The sequence below is a fragment of the Monodon monoceros genome, unplaced genomic scaffold (genome assembly GCF_005190385.1).
Source record: "Monodon monoceros isolate NGI ecotype Baffin Bay Population unplaced genomic scaffold, NGI_Narwhal_1 Super_Scaffold_2, whole genome shotgun sequence".
NCBI lineage: Eukaryota > Metazoa > Chordata > Mammalia > Artiodactyla > Monodontidae > Monodon > Monodon monoceros.
The window spans coordinates 16,317,541-16,332,764 of NW_021703776.1; the positions used below are offsets into that span (position 1 = coordinate 16,317,541).

Here is a 15,224-nt window from a genome sequence, read left to right on the forward strand (position 1 = left end):
TAGGAGAAACATTTTCATTAACTTTTGGTAAAAGTTAGCAAAATATGAAATCCATACTCATGTTTTATGTAAGTTAAAATGTCCTGCTCACTGTCACTCATCAACCACTTTTCTGCTCATTTATTACATCCTACCATGTACATATTAGGTATCTTAGCTTGGGCTGCCATAACAAAATACCATAGACTGAGGGGCTTCAATGACAGAAATAGACTTTCTCATAGTTCTCGAGATGGAAGTCTGAGATCAGGGTGGCAGTATGGTCCAGTTCTAATGAGGACCCTCTTCCTGGCTCGCAGGCGGCCACCTTGTCCCTGTGTCCTCACATAGGAGAGAGAGATCTGGTGTTTCTTCCTATTGTTATATGGGCATCAGCCCTGTTGGATTAGGGACCTACTCTAATGACCTTATTTAACCTTTCTAACTTCTTCACAGGCCCTTTCTCCAAGTACAGACACACTGTGGGCAGAGGGTGGGGAGTGGTTAGGTCTTCAACCTAGGAATGCTGGGGGGACACAATTCGGTCCAAAGCATTAGGTTTAAGCAACTTAACAGGAATATGTTGCAGATTATACTTTAAATAATATTCTCAATAATACTTAATGTACATTTTGTAAGCATGTACTTATTTGCAACCGAGTTCTTTTCTCTTGCAATTTGCGTAAAATATTTAAACTATACTGCTAAAAGTAGAACATCTATTTAGTTTCAAAAGCAAATAAAAAATTTCCCCAAGTGCAAATCTAGTATAAAATGACCTAAGCAAAATATGTTACACATTTAGAAAACCAGCTTGATTTAATTAGTATTAATATTTCCCTCTCAAATGTTAATATACTGATTCCAATTCTGTGAAATGTGTAATTACCTAAACATAATTGACTTCAACCCATTTTGGGAAGAAATCACTTATATACAAAAAAATATCCTCCATCGTCTGTCTGTATTTCTGTCATATCTTTAGTACGCATTTTGAGATGTCCTTACAAAATGAAATATGACATTAATATATGCCTTTGCTTACAGTCAAAAAGAAAAGTTCTGGGCTTCCCTGGTGGCGTAGTGGTTAAGAATCCGCCTGCCAATGCAGGGGACCCGGGTTTGAGCCCTGGTCTGGGAAGATCCCACATGCCACGGAGCAACTAAGCCCATGCGCCACAACTACTGAGCCTGTGCTCTAGAGCCCGTGAGCCACAACTACTGAGACCACGTGCTGCAACTACTGAAGCCTGCGTGCCTAGGGCCTGTGCTACGCAACAAGAGAAACCACAGCAATGAGAAGCCCGCACACCGCAACGAAGAGTAACCCCTGCTCTCCACAGCTAGAGAAAGCCTGCGCGCAGCAACGAAGACCCAACCCAGCCAAAAATGAATAAATTAAATAAATTTAAAAAAAAAAGAAAAGTTCTAAAATACACAATTTCAATTTTGCTTTTAACCCCAGTTTCATCTATTTTAGCTCCATAAGCAAAAGGCCTCTGAGAAAAAGTTGAACAGTGTAAATCAGTAACATGTGATAAGCTTTTTGGGGTCATATTTCCTAGAAAGTGAAGAACTCTAATGACTGGGTAAAAAAAAGTTTTTTTTGGTAAATTAGGTCATTTTCAATTCTTTGCTTTCAACAAAATAAAAGAAGGACCTAACCAAGTTTTCAATAGGTAGATAATTAAAAATATTTTGGGGAGCTTCCCTGGTGGCACAGTGGTTGAGAATCTGCCTGCTAATGCAGGGGACATGGGTTCGAGCTCTGGTCTGGGAGGATCCCACATGCCGTGGAGCAACTAGGTCCGTGAGCCACAACTACTGAGCCTGCGCGTCTGGAGCCTGTGCTCCGCAACAAGAGAGGCTGCGACAGTGAGAGGCCTGCGCACCGCGATGAAGAGTGGCCCCTGCTTGCCACAACTAGAGAAAGCCCTCACACAGAAACAAAGACCCAACACAGCAAAAATAGATAAATAAATTAATAAACTCCTACCCCCAACATCTTCTTTAAAAAAAATATATGTATATTTTGATAATAGATCACTGCTCTTTTTGACTTATAATTAAGAAGGCATTCAAATAGCACAGTGGCATTTCCATAGGAAAATGCCTAGAGCTGAGCTGTCAGGGGAAGCAGCTGGACCTAGTTGAGCAGAGAGGACCCATGGCTGAACACTTTAAAGAAGCAAGTAAATGTATGGTTTGCCTGACTTATCTTGAAAACCGCATGTACCTGAAATGTGAATATGTCTGCTGCTTCCAGTGCTTCGATTCACTGCAGAAGGAGCCTGATGGGGAGGGTTTATTGTGCCCCAACTGCTCTGTGGTCTCAAAAAGAATGACCTCAGGTGTGCTCTCAAGCTCTGAGCTCTGGTTTCAAAGGTTAAGGAGTTAGGGCCTCAGCTGAGAGCTGTCCTCCAGATGAACCCAAGGATGCGGAAGTTCCAAGTGGATGTGACCTTGGATGTTGACACAGCCAACAAGTACCTCATCATTTCTGAGGACCTGAAAACTGTCTGTTGTGGGTTTTTCAAGCAGAAGAAAAGGTCCTGACCTGAGAGATTCAACCATACGACTTGTGTCCTGGGATTCCCTCTGTTCACCTCTGGCCGCCATTACTGGGAGGTGGACGTGGGGTCCAGCCAAGAATGGGATGTGGGCATTTGGAAAGAATCTGTGCATTGACAAGGGAAGACTCAACTGACTCCAGATCTTGGCTTCTGGACTGTGAGTTTGAGAAATGGAGATGGCTTCTCTGCCCACACTGTGCCTTCTGCTGTCCTCAAAGAATGGTTCTTTCTGGCAATAACTGCTCAGAACACAAGGACAGGCTGATGGTCCAATGAGAGACTCAAGGAGAGAGATTCGTGTGTGTCTTAGAACAAATTATGATCTCCTTACAGAGTCATGTGGACACAACAGAGGAGGATTTTGAGGAAGGAAACACTAGCTTCAAAGGAGGTATCTTCCAGATTAAACAGACCTGAGGCCATAAATATCAAGGGTTGTGGAACTTAATCTCAGGGGAAAGTCCAGCCTTCGGATGGTGTGCTAATAATCAGGGTGAAGAGGCTTTGGAACAGTTTGGAAAAGTGAGACCATGAAGGAAAACGCCCAACGGGAAACACAGTGAAGGGAGCCCCTGGTGCACTTTGAGTGTCCCCTCCCCCCAGTTATGACTTTCGTTCTAAACTTGGATTCTCCAACTGGGAACATAAAACACTTTCTGTGCCCTCTGCTCAGCTGCTCATGTAGATCTTCTCAATAATTGCCAGGAGTTGTCACTAATCCAGACATGGATGAGGGTGATTTGCACTGGGGATAAGATTTGCTCCTCATTGGAGATGCCCCAGACTCTCCATGCAGACAGTGTCACCTATACTACAGATGATGTGATAATGGCACCTCTGTGGGGAGATGAGGTCCAGGGACCCTGTCCCTATAACTGTGGCCCATCCTGATTGACACTTCCCTGTACAAAGCTCTGGAGCCAAGTCCAGGCAGGTGAATGCTTCCTTTTGTTCAACCTCAGGGCAGAAAACAGGAGAGAAGGGCTCCCCAGCAGGAGAGGAACTCAGAGCTGTGTTAGCACCATTAGGCAGGACAGGTACTCACCCTACCTTGTCCTGAGCTGCCCCATTCATGCCCTGGCTGGACAGGTAGAAGGTGGGAATGTTCTGGGCTGTGTATCTGAGTGGGACCAGACCCATGAGGTTCACTGCAAATCCCTGTGCCCTGGAGTCTCTGACAAAGATGGAAAGAGGGATGGGGTCACTGTGGAATCTGTGATGACCCTTTTATGGCCAGAGTCACTGAGCTTCTCAATCATGTAAAAAAGGGTCTACTGATTTTTTAGGACCTAACATATTAGGGTTGGGTGTACAATTTCTGCCAAGATATTCTGTCACCATTCTGGGTGTTCTTAAGTGGTGTGTGTAGGTGTTGCTCATATTTTTATCTAATTGAATGGGGAAATGCCTCATTGTCCTACTTTAACCTGGAGCAAGAGGAGGAAGAGAAAAGAATTTGTAGTGAGATGAAATCCAGTTAATTGTCTAGTCTGCCAAAATGGTGTGAATGTTGGAAAATAACCAGTGTATGACCTTTTTTAAAAACTGGAAATAGGATTAGGATAATGCTGTCTGTGGTAATTCAACACTGCATTTTATATTTTGAAGTACAGTGGAATGTACCTTGGGCCATGGTATTGTCTGAATGTTTCTTTCCCCCCAGATTAGTATATTGATTTGTAACCCCCAAAGATGACAGTATTAGGATGTGGACTTTTGGGAGGTGATTAGATCATGAGGGTGGAGACCTCATGAACTGTATAAGTGCCCTTATAAAAGAGTCCTCAGAGAGCTCCATAGCCCTTTCCATCATGTAAAGACACAGTGAGAAGGCGCCAGCCACAAATCGGGAAGGGAACTCTCTCCAGAAGGGGACAATGCTGGTGCCTTGATTTGGACTGCCAGCCTCCAGAACTGTGAGCAATAAATTTCTGTTGTTTATAACCCACCCAGTGGGTGATATTTTGTTCTAGCAGCTCAGACAGTCTAAGGCCGGTATTGAAAAGGACTCCAGGTGGTCGTCACGGCTAAGACAGAGAGGCAATGTCTGAGAAAATGTTTAGAGATTCTTTCCTGGAAGCAACGTGTCCCCACCCTCCCCAACTCTCCCTGTGTCCTTCTATCCAGGGCCGTGTGCCTGACTCCTTTTTCCATTGCCCTGGGCACACAATGAGCTCTCTTAGAAGGATGTTCTCATTCTCTTAGGAGGTCTCCATAAACCAGCTCTGATTTCTCTGCTGACCTGGGATGGGATGAGTTACACAGTCCTCTGCTGACTCAGCATCACATGAATTCCTACTCCTTCCACGGTATTGTGTGCATTTGTAGGCACAGCAGATATAAAACCCAGAAAGTATGAGGAAGCTAGTGGGGCAAGAAGTGCTCAGGCACCAGAGAGAGAAACAACTCCTTAAATTTTGTTTCAGTGAAAACAGTGCTGGGTCATCAGAAATGTTGTTGGAAAATAGGGCTTCTGAGTCACTCCTTTTGTCTTTTTCGAATGCTTTGCATCTGCTTGTCTTATCACCTGGAAACTGACCTGCCCACACTGATCCTCCCACACCTGTGGGTGAAGAGAGGCTCAGGAGGTGGCAGGCACTGGTATGTGTGTTCCTGTCACAGCACAAGGGCACCTTCTGTGGCTTCGTTTGTGACTGGATGTGGTGGTGCCTCGTGTGTGGCTGTGTGAGGCTGGGGGTCCTGGATTGTGTGGGGACAGGTGTGTCCTTTTGCGTTCTGGGTCATGATTGATGGTGTCAGGGAGGCACCTCCTCTGTGGGGTTGGTCTCTGTGTGTCCCGGGAAATGTACAGCCAGGAGGTTTGACCACATCACTCACCCCAGTAAACTCTCAGCCCCATAGGAAGGAGGTCATGGGCCGTGTTTGTGGGAGGAGAGATGCAAGGGAATGAGGGGACCTGCATGCACTTAGGAGTCACTGGGAGGTGTGATGTAGGGAGAAATGACTGGGGTTTCAGGGGTTTATATGAGGATTTACTGGGCATGAGATTCAAGTCAGATCTTTTGCCAACAAACAGTGTTTGGTTGGATTCGTTGAGACTAAAGTTTTAACAAACTATAGAAATATGGAATTGTACAAGTAATTGTTACTCAAAGGAGATTTCTGTAAAATTAAAGTTAAATTAGAGTCTTGTATAGTACAGGTTTATCAAAGAAACTGCAGGGAAGGGATTGCTCTGTGGTGATGAATCAAGGGTAGAGTGGGATTATATATAAGGATACATTAAAAAATATATATATCAATTTAAAAAGGAAAGAAAATGCCTAAAATTCTCATTACTTATTTAATTTAACAAGTTTTTCAGGACATATGTCTATAAAAATGAAAAACAGGAGTAGAATGGATACTGAATCCTGTGTCATTCTATCAGTAACAGCCAAAGATACGGGAACTTGTTAAAAAGATCCATCTATTCATTTAGAACAATTGTCCAATAAAGCCTTACTTGCTATGCTTTATAATTCTCAAAATATGCTATACATTCATACTTCTTTGGTCAATTTTATACTAAAAATCATTGTAAAGATAGCTCAATCCAGAAGACTTTACAAATACAAAATTACAATGTTTAAACTTCCACCTATGGACAATTATTTCTGTTATTGTAGAGAAGTTAATAGAGTGATCATATAAAATCTTTCAAATATAAAAATATATTACATTAGTAAGATTTTTTTGGGAAAATATGAGATCAAGGAGAAAAAGGTATGATACAGAATTTCCAGTTGTCAAAAAACAGCTTCTCTGTGAATTTTTTTTTTTTTTTTTTTGTCTGTGAATTTTTAAATGAGTGAGGATGGTTATCAAATTGCTTTGGCCTTTAGGGTCTATTGGATCCAAGGTATGACGCAAGTTTTACTTAAAAGTCAATATTTACAATATGCTAGAAAGTACATTTTTTGAAGCTGTTCAAATTGTTTTAGATTTTTTTTGAAGTATAGTTGATTTACAATGTTGTGTTAATTTCTTCTGTACAGCAAAACAACTCAGTTATTCACACATATATACATATTCTTTTTAATATTCTTTTCCATTATGAAGCTGTTCAAATTTATGATGAAATATTTTAGGTGTCTACTTGAAAATGTAGGGGATACATAGCTTTTCAAAATTCTTCTAGGGAGTATGAGAGAAAAAAGTTTGAAGACGAATAATTTAATGTGTCAAATCTTTACAGTTTTTTTTTTTGCATTTTATTTTTTTTAAACATCTTTCTTGGGGTATAATTGCTTTACAATGGTGTGTTAGTTTCTGCTTTAACAGTTGTTGATGATGGACTTAATGGGGAAAAAAGTGGACAGGAAAATTTAGAGCATAGAGAAGGGCAGACGTAGGTGTGCTGTTGATATGAGCTCTTGTGACCGAAAAGTAGAGCAGGAGAAATAGTAACAAAAAGGAACAAAATTGTACACAGTTCTCAAAATTCTCAATTTTTGGCCAGCGCCTTGAGACATGGCCTCATCTGTTATTTATGAACTTTACAAAGCAGATTTATGTTGAAGTTGGTTCTCTCTTCGGATGGGTTTAATTATGTTGGAGACCAAGACTCCATTATCATTCCTATGATTACTATGTTCCTGGAACTGTGCTGAGATGCAAAGATGAACATGCAAACAAGATTCCCTCAAGGAGTTTACAGCACAGAATAAAGCTAGAGCTTAATATAATCTTAAATCGAAAGTCAGTGATCATCTTCTCCAAGTATTTTTCATCTATATCCCATGTTTCTCTGCACAAAAATTAGAAGTAGATGTCATTTGAATTATTTTTAAAGAAGGTGGTGATGGATTTGTGATAATTGTAACAATTCCTTAGTGTATATAGTATTTTATAGTTTATAAGGTGATTTCACACAAAGTAGCTCATTTGGTCTTAATAACAACCATTTGTGGTGGGCAAGACATGTGTGATTACTCTTGACTTAGAGATGAGAACGCTATGGCCTAGAAGGATTAGGTTTTGACCACATCATATGGCCACTAAATGGCAGAACGGATAGAGCCCAGGTCCTTCAGGCTCCTAGTTTGGAACTTTGCCCATACTACCATGTTGTGTCCTGAGTCACTAGGTTTCCTCTCCTGTATGTTGGGAAAGACTGTTCTCTTTGGGCCTCTTCTATTCCTACACATCATGCTGGGTATACCAAGTCTGCAAGGCCCTGACCACTCTTTTACCTGGACCATTTCTCGGGGTTGTGTATGCAGCTGGTAACTTTGAGAGATCAGGTAAAAAGCCCCCAAGCAGTAAGTCTTGCTTACTGTTTGCTGTAAAAATATGGATTCTTCAAACTCAGTTGTGACACAAACCTACTGCGTATTATCTATCAAGGACCATCATATTGCCTCTGTGGATCCTGAGGGCAATGGGAACCGAGGCAAATATACTGATACTCATGCTTCTTACTGTGATGTGAGTAACAAAGCCCTTTGTCTTTGACCCAGGAGCCTCTTGTTTTCTGCCAGCAGCCATGAAATAGTAACAGGTCAACTTATTAGCTTGTAGGCAGGGTAAAATCAAATCTCAGCCCTGACATGGCAAGGACACATACTTGCACGATGTTTGAGGGCTATGTGTAAGGATGTGGAAGGTATGACAAGCCTCAAATAGGGCTTCAAATGGGGTATAACCCCAGAATCTGGATTCAGGAATCTGAGGGTCCAGAAAAAGTTCTTCTCAAAAGGAAGCTGGTAAAAAATGGACACACACTGGTCTGGAAATAGCCAAACACAGAACAGACTAGGTCCAAGGGATTTGTTGCTTATGTGGAAGGTTGGATATTTTATCTATGTTACAGTGTCAGACTGTGTAAGCCAGGTGTGCAAATACGTAGTCTATTTCTCTGTAATGAAATTTAACTTCGTCTTCTAGTTCTAATGGCAGTAATAGAAGCTTAATAATATGATTCAGTTGCTTCAAGTTTGAAACTCAGATTCCCTCAATCCTCATTCTTCTTTTCTCCCAGCTATACCAAGGGGGTGGGGTGGGATGAGGTCGTTTCTGTCCCTGCTGGCCTCTGCTGAGGTGTGGCTTGTCCCACTCAGTCTTGGGCATCTCATCTCTTCCTGCTGCATGAACGGTGTTGTCTCTGGCCCCATCGTGGCCTTCAGTTGTCACATTCATATATCCTGAGTTCCCTACCAATCAGGGACCTCTTCTGTGCTGAGTGCCCTTTACAGGCATGTAGCACCTCTTAGTTCCACCTCTTGTGCCCTGCTGGGGTGTGCGGGGCTCTCTGAGGCCCATCTGCTTGGCTGTTTGTCTTGACCATTGCTCATCTCTCACTCAGGTGCCACGTTGGACATAGGGTTTTTCTATGAAGCTTGCAGACTCTCAGGAAGCATGCATCTCACTAGGAAGCCAGGCTCTGGTCCTTCTCCTTCAGAGCCCTCCGTGGACACATCTGGGTTTCTATGTGGATATCTAACCTGTTGTTCCCCATGTCTTCTTCAGAACTTGGTGTTGGGGATGGAGAGCTGGGGACTTTCTCAGGGGCTTACCAGTGTCTGAATCCCAGTCATATCCGCTATGATTCCCCCCCCCATTCATTACATTTCTACTTACTTTTAGTCAGCATTTACATTCTTCTCCCATCAGTGGTTTATGTATAAGGTTCTCTGAATCCATGGGCTTTGGATCTTGATATTTAAAGTTAAGCCTCTTGTACTTAAAATATTTTAAAAAGGAGAAAGCCTCTTTTCCTCTCTCAAACACATGCCACTTACTATAGAAAGCCATGCCCTGCAGACCGCAGTCTCTGCTATAGATGAACCAAAGTCTTCCTGGTAGTTCATAACCCATGGCTTTTGTTCTGCCTGGATGATTCTACCCTGAGGGTGATGTACACAGAAAGTGCCCAATGACTGCTGAATGGTGGGTGAAAGGAAAGGGTGACAGGAATTAAAACGCACAGAGTTTAATGATAATTTAAAAATTGCCCCACTACCACTGGGAAACCATGCATGTTTCCAGGATCCTCATCAAGAGATCATGGTTCCCAGGAAGCTGGCTAGAAGGAAATTGCAGCCTACTCAATCACACTGCAACTTGCCAGGAATTAGGTCATGGTGTTCTTGGAACTGGAGAGCACAGTGTGGGCAGTGTTTATGTAACACTGTAACGAAGAGTCTGGCCTTAGCTTCTGAAGACCAACAGGGTTATCTAGATGGTAACGTCTCTAGAATGGAGAGCAGTTCATCAGCTCCTTCAGGGGCCCAGCTTTTGGGGGATAGAGTTGATGGATTCCGTGTGAAAGGCAGGGCCCTAGCTGTTTGATAGCGGTTCTCAACTTTTAAGAGTCATTTAGGAAGAGTGTTTTAAAATGTTGATTCCTGGAAACAACGTCCAGATAATCTGATTCATAGGTCTGGGTTAAGGCTCAGGAACTTAACGTTTTAACAGGCTTCTTCCGGACCACATTTTGAGAAGATTAGATGCACAGTTGAAGTGGCTAGGATGAAAATTAGTCAGTGACAGTACCACCTTGAGATCCAGGCCAAAGGGCTCCTGCTTTCGGGTCCTTGGTCTAGAGGACCCTGTTCTGGCCATGTGATGGGGAATCAGTGAGCTTAAGGGGATATACCAGCTGGAGCCTAGGACAAACTTTCTAGACCATGATCTGGGAACTGGGCCCCTGGAATTTTCTGCCCAAATGGCACTGAGCCGGCTCCCAGGCTCTACACAAGCTTCCTCCCTGGTCTGAGCTCCAGAGGGCGCACCCTGCTGTAGGCAGCCTTCGGCCTTTCTGGTGGCTGGGGGCAGCTCTTGGTGGGGCTGTGGATGGAGCTTGGCTGTGTGAGCTGCCACACCTACTAGTGGCTGGAGGAAGCCCGCATGGAGGGCTAGCTGTGGGACGGTGTGGGCTGGGAGCTGGCCCTCCCTGTACTGCTGCATTCCTATGCCTGGCACCCAGCTTCCCTTTGAAGGTGCATTTATCAGGAAGAATAATAGAACATGTTTCATTCAACAGCTTGTTAGCATGGATTATAACTTCTAGATATGTAGAAGTTTTACGTTTGTAGGTCTTCATCGGATTCTTGCCTCACGTCCCATGAACGTTGAGGGCAGACCTGATCAATGTTTTCAAATGATTATCGCCTTAGAATCGATTTCTTCTGATCGAGAAACTGTCCTTCAAGCCAAGGACCGGGGAAGGAGGACAAATGGAGGAGAAAGGAAAGGAAATGTGACCTTGGGCTTGGCCACCCTGAGGGCCCAGTGAGGGAGCGGGTCAGACCTGTGAGACAGGACGAAACTTGATGCAGCCCTTCCGAGCCTGCCCGCTGCGGGTCCTCTGACGGGGTGGGGGATCGGTGAGGCCTAATTCTATTGGCGGGGAGGGGCAAACCCAGGCTATCTAATCTCTTTCTCTCTGGGATTCTAGCCTCTCCCACAGAAGTGAAGTTGCCTGAACTTTTTCTTGCAGTGAGATAGAGCGTGGAAATGTGAACACTTTCCAGAATGACTTTAAAATATTTTCAACCATTTAAAAAAAATAAAAAGGCCTGTTCACAGTTGGATCAATTATTTTATAAGTAGATTAGGGAAAGAAACATTGATTTTTTATGTGTTTCACACAGGCTGGCAGGTGTAAAAGGCATCATTTCATGACATTCATTCTTCTTGATACCCCATACCACATACTTTAATGGAAATATTCCTTAAGATACCCAACTACTTTTGTTTTAATTTACTGCTTCCATTTGGTCTGCTATATACAGTTGTCCAGGTTGTACACTGCACAACAACACCTACCCTAAAAAATGAGTCGGGGCTGAAATCTAGCCCACCTTCTCCTTGTCAACCTAATGTGGGCCTGCATCCACCAGAAGGAAGGGTGCCTTTTCCTAATCACACAAAATCACAGTCTGCTCTTCTAATCACACACCTCCAGGCCCAGGTCCATGCAGGAGGGTCCCTATGGGTTGTCATGGTAATCAAACATTTGAATATAGCATAATGTGTTTTTCTAAGAGGATTTCCCTGCTAGAAAGACATACCTGAGCAAAGAGCAGAGCCTGCCGTCTGGTCAGATATGGTGCCTATTATAGATCAAGAAATTAACGTTCTGATTTAAAGAAGTATCTCCTTTTGTATGATTAGCTGGAAACAGCTCCCCAGAGTCTGATCCGCCTTGGGTGAATGGGCAAAGTTGGATTTCTAGATCAACAAAGCTGAAGATGCTACACTTGTGGTGGTGACTTTTTACAGCCTCTGATGTCCCAGACAGAGCAACAAGCCAGCTGCATGAAATCCTCTGAAATCATTTGAAGTCAGTTGCAGTGCAATAGGGGTTTACCTTGTAGACGTGAAGAAAGGAAAACTGACTGGTACCAACATATTACTCCCTGCATGCATTTTCTACCCTCTTATTCTGCTTTATCTTTCTTCATCTTACTTGTCACTACTGGATCTTATATTACATATCAGTTTGTTTATTGACACCATGCTTAATGATTTCCTGCCACTGTCTAGTAAATATTTGTTGAATGAACAAATGAATGACCCATAAAGACGCAACCCTCAGCTTTTTTAAAGTTTCTGTGAGGTTTTGTAAATTAGGTATAAAGACTGCCCTTTCATGGTCCATCCTAAGTGGGCATGAAATCAATCAATTCTGAGCTATTGTGGGAAAGGGCATGTCAGTGCAGAGATCCCCAAAGTAACTACAGAGTAGAGGATGCCAGGATGATGCCTATGTTAGAGGATGGTAGGAGTCTCTTAGGAGACACTCACCTGGGAATTTGGTTTCTTCTTCCTCTGAACCCCATCTCCATTGCAGCAAAGAGAAAGAATGCTTTTCAGGGAAGGAACAGGCAGCTGCAGCAGCCGTGATTTCTATGAGTCCCAGAAAAAAAGCCAAGCTTCACTACTGCTTTTAGCTGTGTAAGAAACAGGTACTGGGCTTCCCTGGTGACGCAGTGGTTAAGAATCCGCCTGCCAATGCAGGAGACATGGGTTCGAGCCCTGGTCCAGGAAGAACCCACATACCATGGAGCAACTAAGCCCGTGTGCCACAACTACTGAAGCCCGTGCACCTAGAACCCATGCTCTGCAACAAGAGAAGCCACCGAAGTGAGAAGTCCGCACACTGCAATGAAGTAGCCCCCGCTCGTCCCAACTAGAGGCAGCTCAAATGCAGCAACAAAGACCCAACGCAGCCAAAAATTACAAAAAAAAGGAAGTAGGTACTGGAACAGAATTAGCTACAGCCAGAACATGGAGGTGATGAGGGTTCTCTGAGAAAAAGTGTTTGAGTAATTACAGCTGGAAACTGGATATTTATTATATTGGCTTTTTATTATATTTAACATGCTGGCTAGTATACAGGTTTCAGACAAAGGAAGTAATAAGTCCAACTGGATCAGCGTTAGTCATGAACATAGAGGAGGACATCTCCTACCCTCCCTCAACCCTGCCGTCTTCTGGGCCTGCTGAAGCTCACGGTGCATTCTTAGCAAAACCCGATAGCCTCAACCTCATCCCTGGAGGTTCCCGCCACCGTCTTGCTCTGATGGAGACCTGGCTCTTCGCTGAAAACATTGTCTTCCTGTTCTCCTGCACTCTTGTCACGTGGTGACCCTGGTTTTCTCCACCACAGTTTTGTGCCTTGAGACTTAGAGGTGGGATGCATTTCCTTTTCACTCCTCATTGCCAATTCTGGATCATTCTCTTTCCTCCCTAAAAACGTCGTGCCTTGAATGTCAGGTCGTCAGGTAATGTCACCCGTTCCTCTCATTTTGCTGACATCCACCATCTCAAGGTCCTTCCTCTGTGCTCCTGACTGGTGGCCACAGTCCTATTCCTGTCTTGATTCTTGGCAGTTTCAATATGCACATAGATCATCTCGCCATTCCCCTGGCCCTTCACCTTTCATCACTCCCATGGTCCCTCCAGACCCTGTCCTTGCCCATCCCCGTATGCCCTCCATAATTGCCATACATGCACCCCACTCTCTGACCCCACCTCCTCTCTTCCCAGGGCACACCCTCTAGCACCCTATTTGCCAGGGCTGTGTAACAAGTCACCACAAACAGGGTGGCTTAAACAATAGACATTTCTTCTCACACAGTTCGAGAGGTTGGAAGTCCAAGATCAAGGCGTCAGCAGGTGGATTCCTTCTGCGGGCTGTGAGGGAGAATCTGTTCCATGCCTCTTCCCTTGGCTTCTGGTGTTTTGCTGGCAATCCTTGGTCTTCCTTGGCTTGTAGACACATCGCTGTAGTCTCTGCCTTCATGTTCACATGGCGTTCTCCCTGTGTGTGTCTGTGTCCAAACCTTCATTTCTGTGAAGACACCAGTCATGTTGGACTTAGGGGTTCACCTTATTCCAATACGACCTCACCTTAATGTAACTAATGACATTGGCTGTGACGCTATTTCCAAATAAGGTCACATTCTGAGATACTAGGACTTCACCATATAGAATCTGAGAGGACACAAATGTAACCTATACATCCCACCTCCAGCAATCCTTCACTTCCACCAGGACCTGTAATCTTATCCTGTGTGCTCCCCAATGCCCTCCGCCCTCCGGACCCAGCTCCAATGCCATGGTATCTCACTAGAATCGCTCTCTTGCCCACTCGTCGCAACTCTCACTTTGTTGAACTTTCTTGGTTAAGCCACACCCTGGGGAAATCAAGCTCTCCACCTACTTAGTGCTTGAACCCGGGCAGCCAAATGTGGCTGGAGAAAAATAGCCACGTGGACTCTTCTCATTTAAAATTCATGAACGTAGACGCTGAGTGGACGCCTAATGCTGCTGGGAAACACTCTCTCCTCTGTCATCAATTTCCTCTTCCCTATTGGATCATTGTTGTCACCGTGCAAACATATTCATATTTCTCTTCTATTAATTATATAAAAAACCTTTCTAGACACCACATCCACTAGTGGCTCTCTCCATGGAGCTCTACTATCTCTACTGCTTTCCACAGCACAGTGCTTCCAGAATTGTCTATGCATCTGTCTCCAGTTCCTCTCTCTGCCTGCTCTTAAATCCTTTCCAGTCAAGTTTTTGACCCCTCTCCCCAAAGTTCTCATGTCAAGGTTACCAAAACCTTTAAGATGTGATGGCTGATGGTCAGTTGTGGTATTCATTTCATATGATCTGTTAGTGACATTTGACACAGTTGATCACTCTCCTTCTAGAAACAACTTCCTTCACTCATCTTCCAGGATGCTGCACTGTTTTCCTTTTATCTCACTGGTTCATTTTTCTCAGTCTCCTTGGCTGGTACCTCCTCTTCTCCCAGCCTCTGGGATGCCCAGGGCTTTGGACTTTAGACCTCTCATCTTCTCCATCTACACTCACTCCCTGGGTGATCTCAGCCAGTCTCATGGATTTAAGTATGACCCAGACCTCAAGTTGATGTCTACAGCCTGGATCTTTCCCTTGAAGGATAAGCTGATATCCAGTTGCTTCCTCAGTCTCTTCACTTGGCTCTCTAGGATGTCTCTACTTGACATAGCCAAACCTGAACTCTTGCTGTCACCTCTGTACCTGCTCCCCCATCCTCACCTGCTCAGGCCAATACCCTGGTGTCAGCCTGTCTTTCTCTCACAGTCCCCAGGGATTGGTGTTGACTCTCCCTTCAGAAGGTATTTGGAGTCTGAGCCCTTCTTTCCACCCCCACTGCGACCACTGGTCCAC

At 44.1% G+C, this 15,224-nt stretch overlaps 1 pseudogene; it reads left to right on the top strand.

Moving 5' to 3' along the window:
• Positions 1-2,146: 2,146 nt before the first annotated feature.
• LOC114901851 lies at positions 2,147-2,817 on the top strand (annotated as a pseudogene).
• Positions 2,818-15,224: the final 12,407 nt, after the last annotated feature.